This window comes from Camellia sinensis, chromosome 9, assembly GCF_055761805.1.
Source record: "Camellia sinensis isolate YWXY chromosome 9, ASM5576180v1, whole genome shotgun sequence".
Taxonomy (NCBI): Eukaryota; Viridiplantae; Streptophyta; class Magnoliopsida; order Ericales; family Theaceae; genus Camellia; species Camellia sinensis.
In genome coordinates, this window is record NC_138969.1 from 188,587,996 (window position 1) to 188,597,113 (window position 9,118).

General features: G+C 37.6%; 1 long non-coding RNA gene across 1 annotated transcript; it reads right to left on the reverse strand.

Annotated features, from left to right (window-relative positions):
- Positions 1–4,420: 4,420 nt before the first annotated feature.
- On the reverse strand, positions 4,421–8,231 carry LOC114259064 (uncharacterized). The gene is made up of 2 exons (XR_003628174.2): positions 7,998–8,231; positions 4,421–4,860 (listed from the first exon to the last, which is right to left on the reverse strand). It is a non-coding gene; the product is annotated as an uncharacterized LOC114259064 (long non-coding RNA).
- Positions 8,232–9,118: the final 887 nt, after the last annotated feature.

Sequence of the window (9,118 nt, forward strand, 5' to 3'; positions counted from 1 at the left end):
TTACCTGTAGTTGATCTCCTCTAACCTCCTCAATCCCATGCTCTGTTAGGAACCGCAATAGTTGATACAATGTTGAGGGAACAACCCTTATTGCATGCAACCATGGCCTTCCTAGGATGATATTGTAAGGGGAGGGCGTGTCGATTACGGTAAACTCTGTCTTTATCTTCTTGGTGCCAACTTGCAACTCCAAGCTCGTCGTTTCTAGTGGCCATGTCGGCGTTCCATTGAACCCAACCATTAGGCTATTGGATTGCTCCATATCGTCTGGGTGAAGGCCAGGCTTTTTGTAACATCTTACGTACATAATGTCACAAGAGCTTCCTTGGTCGATTAAGATACGTTTCACTTGGCATTCCCCAACCTGGAAGGATTCTACCATGGCATCGTTATGCGGATGTTGTACCATCTCAAGGTCGGCTTCAGTGAAGGACACTACTGGTCCTTGGCACTCTTTTACCCGATGTCTCTTCTCTCCGACTTGGTAGACATGCTGTAGGTGTTTTACCTTCTGGGTCTCCCTCCGAATCTCATTTTCGCTAACCTTCGAGTGAATTACGTTAATTACCCGAGGTCCTCCTGCTTGAGGTTGCTGTGCTGGGGGAGGTGGAGCTATTGTCGCTTGAGGCAATCTTGCATGTTCTTCCCTTGTTCTGGCCTCATCGACAAGGTCTCTCAGATGGCCTTGCCTCACCAGGTTTTCTAAGTGTGTTTTCAGGGCTCTATAACCCTGAGTTATGTGTCCATCTTCATTGTGGTAAGCACAATGTCTGCCGAGGTTTCTTCTCATAAACTCTCCTGGCCTAGTGCCCTTGCTGGTGCTCTGAAATAGGGTTAGTTTTGAATTTTGTCCAGGGCTTTGTGAATTGGGATTCGAAACACAGTCGTAACTGCCTGTGTAGCCCTTAGTCCTATTTCTTGCTTGCTGGATCCATTGTTACCTCGGCCTCACTTCAGCGAGCCGTTTCATTTTTCTTGCTTTGCCTCCTTAGTCTCCGATGTATCTTCCTCGGCCCTGGCATACTTCTCGATTCTCGTCATTAGCTCTTCCATACTTTTTGGCAATGTCTTTGCCAAAGATTTTCGTAGTGGACAGTCGTCTTTTAGGCCGTTCTTGAAAGATACGACCGTCACCTCTTGATTATACTTCGGTATTCGGTTGAACACCTCATAGTACCTTTTTGCATAGGCCCTAAGGCCTTTATCCTTACTGATCTTCGGAATGCATCCACCCTTAATGGCTGCAGCTTGTTTGTCACGAACCTGGCCACAAACATCTCGGCCAGGCCTTTCCAGGTCTTCACACTTCCCTTCGGTAGTTTGTGAAACCAATTTGATGCATCTCCCCGAAGGATGAGGGGAACACTTTGCAGAACAATGGCTCGTTCCCACTATATAATGCCATTGAGTTCAAGTATAATCCAACGTGGAAGTTCGGGTCTGACTTACCATCGTATATTTGGAATCTCGGCATACTGAATCTCTTTCGCACCTCAAATTTGTCCAATTCTACCGAGAATGGTGTTCTCGGCTTAATAAGTGAAGTTACTTTGGCATCGGCATTATGTTGTTTCCTCTTGAGGTAATTTCTCAGGTCTTCCTTACTCCACCTAGGAGCTCGGCTATCTCCCGACTTTAGTCTTTTCGGCATACTACTCTCAGCTTCGTTGTGGGCTCTTTTCGACCTTTCTCCATGAGTTGTGTCGAAGCACAGCTCCTGCCTTTGAACGTGCCGATGTTCTTTGGGGTCTGCTTCTTTAGTTCGATATGTCCTTCGTGACTCTTCTTTCCTCGACTCTCCTCACCCGACCTCCCTGGAAGGCCGGTGAGAGTGTTTTTCGCTTTTGGTGTGCTGAGGGGCTATTGGGATTGGCTTCTGCCCCCCCTTCTGGTATTGGCCGCTGGAATCGGCGTGTCCTACAGCGGGTATGGTGGCTACATGACATTACTTTGCATCATAAAATTGACGACCGATTGCAAGTTTGCCAACTTATTTACCATATCTTTCACCTCTTTGTCCCTCCGCAGGCATCTATCCTTCCATACCTGGAGGTCGTCCTCGTTGTAGTATCCGCTTCGATCTAGTTTCTTTGGCACGTCGCCATCCTGGCCGACGTCTTTCTTTCTGTGATTCTGGTTCTGAGTCTCCTCATTGCGACCATCTTCTTCCATGTTTGGGTTAACGTGTTTCCCACTCCCAGCAGGGATTTCGTCCCCAACCTTATCCTTCTGTCCGTCACTGGCCATCTATTCTTCTTTCTTTTCCACAAACGACGCCAAATTATGTGAGTGATTTTTCGATCACACTGCCAACTTAGTATTCAGCTAGAGAGTACTGGCAGAATAGATGACACCTGGCTGACCTGCAACAGAAAGAGAAGATTCCGACGGTGGTTTTTCCACCCGGGGGCACTCCGACAATCAAGTCAGTATATCTCTCAAAGATAATCAATAGTGCTAATCTCACTGTTCAAAATATAAATTGCGTACCTTAGACCCATCAGGGGTGCCTTTCTTTTATAGTTACCTCAATCCTAGTCCCCATAGAAGCCTAGCTTCAATGGACTTTTGCTCAGTGCTTATCCTGGACTCTCTAATAAAGATAAACTCCCTAAGAGTGTTATCCTTATCCAGGCTGAGTTTCCTCATCATTCTAGGACTCTTGTGCCTTATCCGCTCATCTCGAATCTGATATCCTCGGAGATTACCTCGGCCACGCCGAGATAACCTCGCCGTTATGACTAGGACACGTGGCACCTCGGCTGACACGTCGGTGCCACCTTGGCCACGTGTTGGTACTCAGAAAATATATCCCCACAAATGGTATATATAATTAAATTTAAACCATATTTTTATAAAACAAAATGCAATTTGTTCTCATGTTTATAGTTATCTGATTAAGATAATTTTTTTCATGGATGAACTTCATTACAAGGCCTACGAGATAAACGATTCAAATTATTAGTATGGGTTCGAATTAAAACCAATAAAAAAATATGAAAAAATATAAAGAGATGAAACATGAAAGGGCACTTATCCTTGTTGGAACTAGGGCTGCCAAAGACCAACCAACTAAAGCCCTCAAAGCAACAAAAGAACTTGGCATTGAATTTGAAGGTAATAGAGACTCCTTGCAAGACTGCATGTGTGCCTAGTCTATTATGCGAAGTGCTGCAGCTGTTAGTTTTTTTGTCTTTGAGTTAGGGTGCTTGTTTGTAAAGTATGGTGTAGTGTATTGTTGCTAGGGCATCACAATTGGTCTCAATGACTGTGATTGTTTTGTGTATTGTTGCTAGGGTTGCAGTGTTTGTGTTTTTATTTTTCTTTTTCTCTTTGGTGTCGTGGTTGGTTTCTCACTAGCCTTTGGTGTTATGCTTGCAGGCTTGCTTCGCAATGTCAATCTAGTTGAGATTGTTTTGTCTCATTTTAATGTATTGTACGCTCACTCTTCCTTCATCTATGTCCTTTGTACATTGAATTTCATCAATAAAATCTCTTTTTGTCGATATAAAAAAAGCCATAATCAAAATGAGAATAATAGGGTAAAGTGGTGTAGAAGAGCTCCTCATAACAGTTTGCTTCATATATTTAGAAAAAGCTTGAAAAAAGAGGTTTTAGGCCAAATACCAAGCCAAGTAATATTAGGGTGGAAGAATGAAAAGAAAACAACTTCATGAAGACAATGTGCATATTTTGTGTAACTTTTGTAAGTCAAAATTTGAAATTCAGAAAATAAGATTTACATGTATCATTTCTCTCATTTTTCAATAATCAATTCATTTCAATTTATTTAACTTACTTTTACCTTGACCAAATAAATTAATGGGACATTTTACACACAAGTCCTAATTATGAACTTATACTCCATTAAGTCCTACCTAAGATTTTTTGGACTTTCAAGTCCCATTAAATTTTTAATAGTCAGAATTGTCACTACAAGAAATTTCACTTTTGGCGACTAAAATTTTAGTCGCCAAAAGCCTATTTTTTAGTCGCCAATCACTTTTTCCAACTAATACATTTGGTCGCCCGTTTGGTCGCCAATAGAGTCGAGGAAATAATCGGCGACTAAAATTTTTTTGGTAGCCAAAAATGACCTATTGGCAACTAAAACTGTAGTCACCATATATTTTTTTAAAATAATTAAATATATAGATTTTTACTTTTAGCGACTAAATTATTTAGCAGCCAGTTGAGCACGTATGCTTGGCGACTAAATTTTTGGTAGCCAAAAGTTTCACTTTTTGAGAATTGGCGACCAAACATTTAATAGTCAAAAGTTTCGCTTTTTCACAATTGGCAACTAAAATTTGAATAGCCAAAAGCCAACTTGTGATATTTGTTTAGTCGCCAAAATGTCTCATTTAGTTTTTATAATTTGTTCTGTAATATTTTTTGCGCTACCTGAAACCTGTGCATATACAAAATTATTCATCCATTCATTCATTCATTCAATTCTCAACCATTCAATAAAAATATTTCTCTACAACCTGTAGCATTCAATTTCCAACCATATACAAAATTTAACTATTAAAAGCCATTCGAATGCCTTATTTCAATAAAATGTAATAAGCAGTGAAGAACAGAAACATAGACAATGTAATAACCCTCAAACGTCATTAGCCCTTTGATCTTTTAGTTGCTCAAACTCTTCAATCAACACCGTCAAATTTCTATGAGATGATCCACCTTCTTTAACAGCTTTCAATGCCATCTCTTCCAGCACTTTAGCCTTCTCTGTCATCATCACCGCCGTCCATCACCCTCCTTACGGCGGCCTCTATATTTTCTCTCCTCACCACATTCTTTCTAGCACCAATCCACAAGTTCCAATTCTTCTTCTTAATTATTGAATTGGAACTGTCAAAAGAAACATTATAAACATTACGGAATGAATTTATGAGACTATGATTCATAAAAAAATTTATGAGAGGCCAACAATTTCAAAAAACACTCATAAAAATTCATAAAAATTTCAAACAAACCCAACAATTTCTAACAAGTGAAAAACATTCATAAAAAATCATAAAAAAATTCAAACAAGCCCAACAATTTCTAACAAGTGAAAAACATTCATAAACATTCATCTATAAGCCAAACCTAAAATTAAACCTTAATTTGGTGATAAAAATAAATGATCCTATATTACAAAGTGTGTGTGTCAATTTCCGACCACACTGCCAATCAAACACTCAGCTGGAGAACACTGACAGAATAGATTAAGCCCGAACGACCTGTCACAAAAAGAAGAGATTTCTGCAGTGGTTCATCCACTTGAGGGCACTCTGACGATCAAGTCAGTTATCTCTCAAAGATAGCAAAAGTTCTTAACTCACTATTCAGAGCATAAAAAGCATACCTTAGACCCATGGGGGTGCCTCTCTTTTATAGCCAACACTTACCTAATCCCAATAGAAGCCTAGCATCAATGGACTTAGGATTACTGCTAATCTTGGACTCCCAGTAGGATTGGGATAAACTCTCTAAGAGTTTTATCCTTATCCAAACTAAAGTCCTCTCCCATTCTAGGACTCTTGTCCCTTATCCGCTTATCCCGGATTCCGATTTCTTCGCAGATAACCTCGGCCTAGCCGAGATCACCTTGGTGTCATGACCAAGACACGTGACACGTCGGCTGACACTTCGGTGTCACCTTGGCCACGTGTTGTCATTCAAAAATTATGTCCCCACACAAAGCATGCGAATTACTATTGTCACTACAAGAAAAAAACAATTTTAGCAATGTTTATATTAGTATCAGCGACCCAAAAAAAAAGGATCACTGAAGCCATGTCACTAAATGATTCAGTGACCAAATAAACTAACATATCTTAAAATGTAATGAATTTGACTACTTTAATACTGAGTGTTGTCAAGAAAACTGGGGCAAAATGCAAACTCATAGCATTTATACCTTCTAAGATATACCCTAACGGATAACTAAAATAATTTGTTAAACACATTTGAGCATTTATAATTTTAGTAAGATTGTTAGTATGCATAGAATTATTCATTAGAAACCAAGAAGCCAAATTAGAAATCAAAATCAATTAAAACCCATAAATAAAGTTCCTAAATACATAAAACAAGCTATGAAATTTATATTAACAATTCCACCTTCAAATGGACAAAACCCCAACCTATATCTAAATCTAACCCATCTTCCCATATCATGAACTTATCTAAACAAACATGAAATCAGTTTTTCTTCATTAAATTAGACCATCAATTTTCCTTAGAAAATGATATACATATATACACACATATATGGGGCCTAATTAAAAAGAAAACCATAACTTAAAAAAAATTATTGATTCAATTACTTTAATTTTTCCAAAATCTATACAGAATCATAGTTCTGCGATGACCAGACTATATGAATCAACTTTAACTTTTCAAAGAAAAATAAATAAATTCAACTTTACCTTTTATTTGTTTATTTATTATTATATATATTTGACTATTAAGCCTCCTTCTCATGTCTAGACAATAAACAAATCAATCAAAACTGGTAGTGTTTTCTCTGCATTTCTTGGACATAGACATTTTTTTTCTAGTACACCCTTTGCAAATATTGTCACTACCACTTCTTTTGGTTTCTGATAGTATGAAGGCTTGTTCAAGTAATCATTGTCAAAAAACTGTATAGAGCTGGGACAATTATCTCCAGAAGTAGAATACTCCATCTAGCATAAAAAAACAATCTAATAGACTAATCTTGGTTACAACAAATTAACAGCAATCGAGGAAAATAAATGATGGCATGGGTGCCGACAACAACAGAAGCAAAGATAGTACTGCCATCACAATGGCAGTAGCTGCTAGCATTAACACTAGTCTAATGATAAAGGCAGCAATTGAAACAACAGATAAAAAAAAAAAAAAAAAAAAAAACCTACACTTCTAATGCATATCAAAAAAATAATTTAAAAATAAAAAATAAAACTGACCTATAAAAACCGTTAAAGGCTTGTTCTGTTATTCAACATAGAAGTAACACGACATATAGGTATAGGCATGTACATACTTGCAATACTTTCATCACACTCTGTAATCAGTTTGGTAAATCATGAATCATTTTGTGCTAAATAAGTACCCTTTTCTAGTGCTGCCTTGGCAGTATGATATTCTTCAAGCTTAAAGCATGTAGTGCTAAAGAAAAGGGAAAGTTAAAAAATTAATTATTGAAAGGATTGTTTTGAAGAGGGATGTTTGATATCATGCAGTTGCGTGATAGTTAGAATAATATTAATCCACTTTAAGAAAAATCTGAGGGGTAATGGAATCAGTTCATATCATAACATAAATGGTCTAGATAAAGTAACTAAAAAATGCAAGGGAAAACGAAAAAAAAAAAAAAAGAGCTTCACAATGGGTATAAAAAGTGAGTTAGATGTGTAGACAACAGAGACAAGGATAAGTAGACAACTACACCAGTTTGAGAAGAATCTTAGCCATTTTGCACAGGAAGCAAAGCCAAGGATAGGTAGACAACTAAGACAAGAACTAATTATGATAGAAGTGATGAGTTATATCTGTGTCTACATGAGTGGGTGAATTTTTCATTTAGGCATTGCATCAAACAGTTGGTGAGCAGAACGTGCAACAGGCAGCAGAAATTCACAGCAAACCACACATGTATCAGCACAAACCAAACTCAAAAACAGAGAAGCAAAGACAATTTCCCATCAAGCAAAAACAATGGAACAAAAATCAGACCACTCCCTTTGCTTTTTCTTTTCTTTTTCTATTTTTTCTTTTCTTATTTGAACTCCATCGAATGGGAGTCATAATCCAGTTAATGAAACCACTTCAAACAAACCTATTTCAGAAATGAGGACAAAATTAAACTGAATGGGTAGAATAAACAACCCTAGAGCAAGAGCTCACAGTTGGGGAAATAGAAGAAAGGGTGGAGAGAGAGAGAGAGAGAGAGAGAGAGAGAGAGAAAGTCAGAGCGAGAGAGCAACAAAACGAAAGAGAGTGAGAGAGCGAACCTGTTAGCGGCAGTGGCGGTGCTGATTTGCAACATACGGGGACCGACGGTGCGAGGATGCGCGGTCGTGAGGTTTGATCGCCGTGAGGTTTGTTGATTTGCGGTGGTGAGGTTTGCTAAGAGAGAGGTTCTGTGGTTGTGGTGTATACACAGAGAGGGTAAATGTATGAAACAGAGGCGTGAATCTGAAATTACTCCCTCTATAAAATTTTGAGCTTCCATGACTAAATGATTTATTTGTCGGGAAATGTATATAATGATTAAATAATTTCATGTCATTTGGCTACTAAATATTATTGTGGTCACTAAAAAGGGTGCGAAAAATCTGACTAAATATTATTTTAGCCTAAATTATATACTATTGTCGACTAAAATTGTTTCAGTCGCTAAAAGTAGTAATTTGGCGACGAAATGTTTTGGTCGCCAATTAATTTTATAAATCCCTCCAAAATTCAAACTTTTCCCTTCAAATATTTTAATTCTTTGGCGACTAAAATATTTTTTAGTCGCTAAAAATAAAATTTTGGCGACCAAACTTTTGGTCGCCAAAAGTCTAAAAGTAAATTTTTGTTTTTCATTCGGCGACTAAAAAATTTTAGTAGCCAAAACTATCTATATAGCGACTAAAACATTTTTTAGTCACCAATAATCAATATTTCCCAACTAAAAAAATTAGTAGCTAAATATTGTACTTTTGCTGACTAAAAAAATTTTTGATCGCCAATTCCGTAAGTTTTGGCAACTAAATTTTTTTTAGTCACCAAATTTGGTCGCCAAAAGTGCATTTTGTTGTAGTGTGTCCTTCAAACAATAATTGTTCAACATTTATGATTATTTATAAAGGAACATAATGCACTACAACATTTTCTTAGTTTAGTGACATTTGAAAGTGCACAAAACTATTCTTCTAATAACATTTTTCAATCTTGTGGCATTTTAAACAAGTGCCATTTATATCTGTGCCACGGTAGATACTAGTGGCATCTCAGTGACACTTACAAGTGCCATTACACCATCATGGTTAAAAACTTTCAATAACACTTTGATGTCATGATAGACACTATTTGTAACACTATCAAGCGCTATTAAAAAAAGATTTAGTGGCACTTCAGTGACACTTTT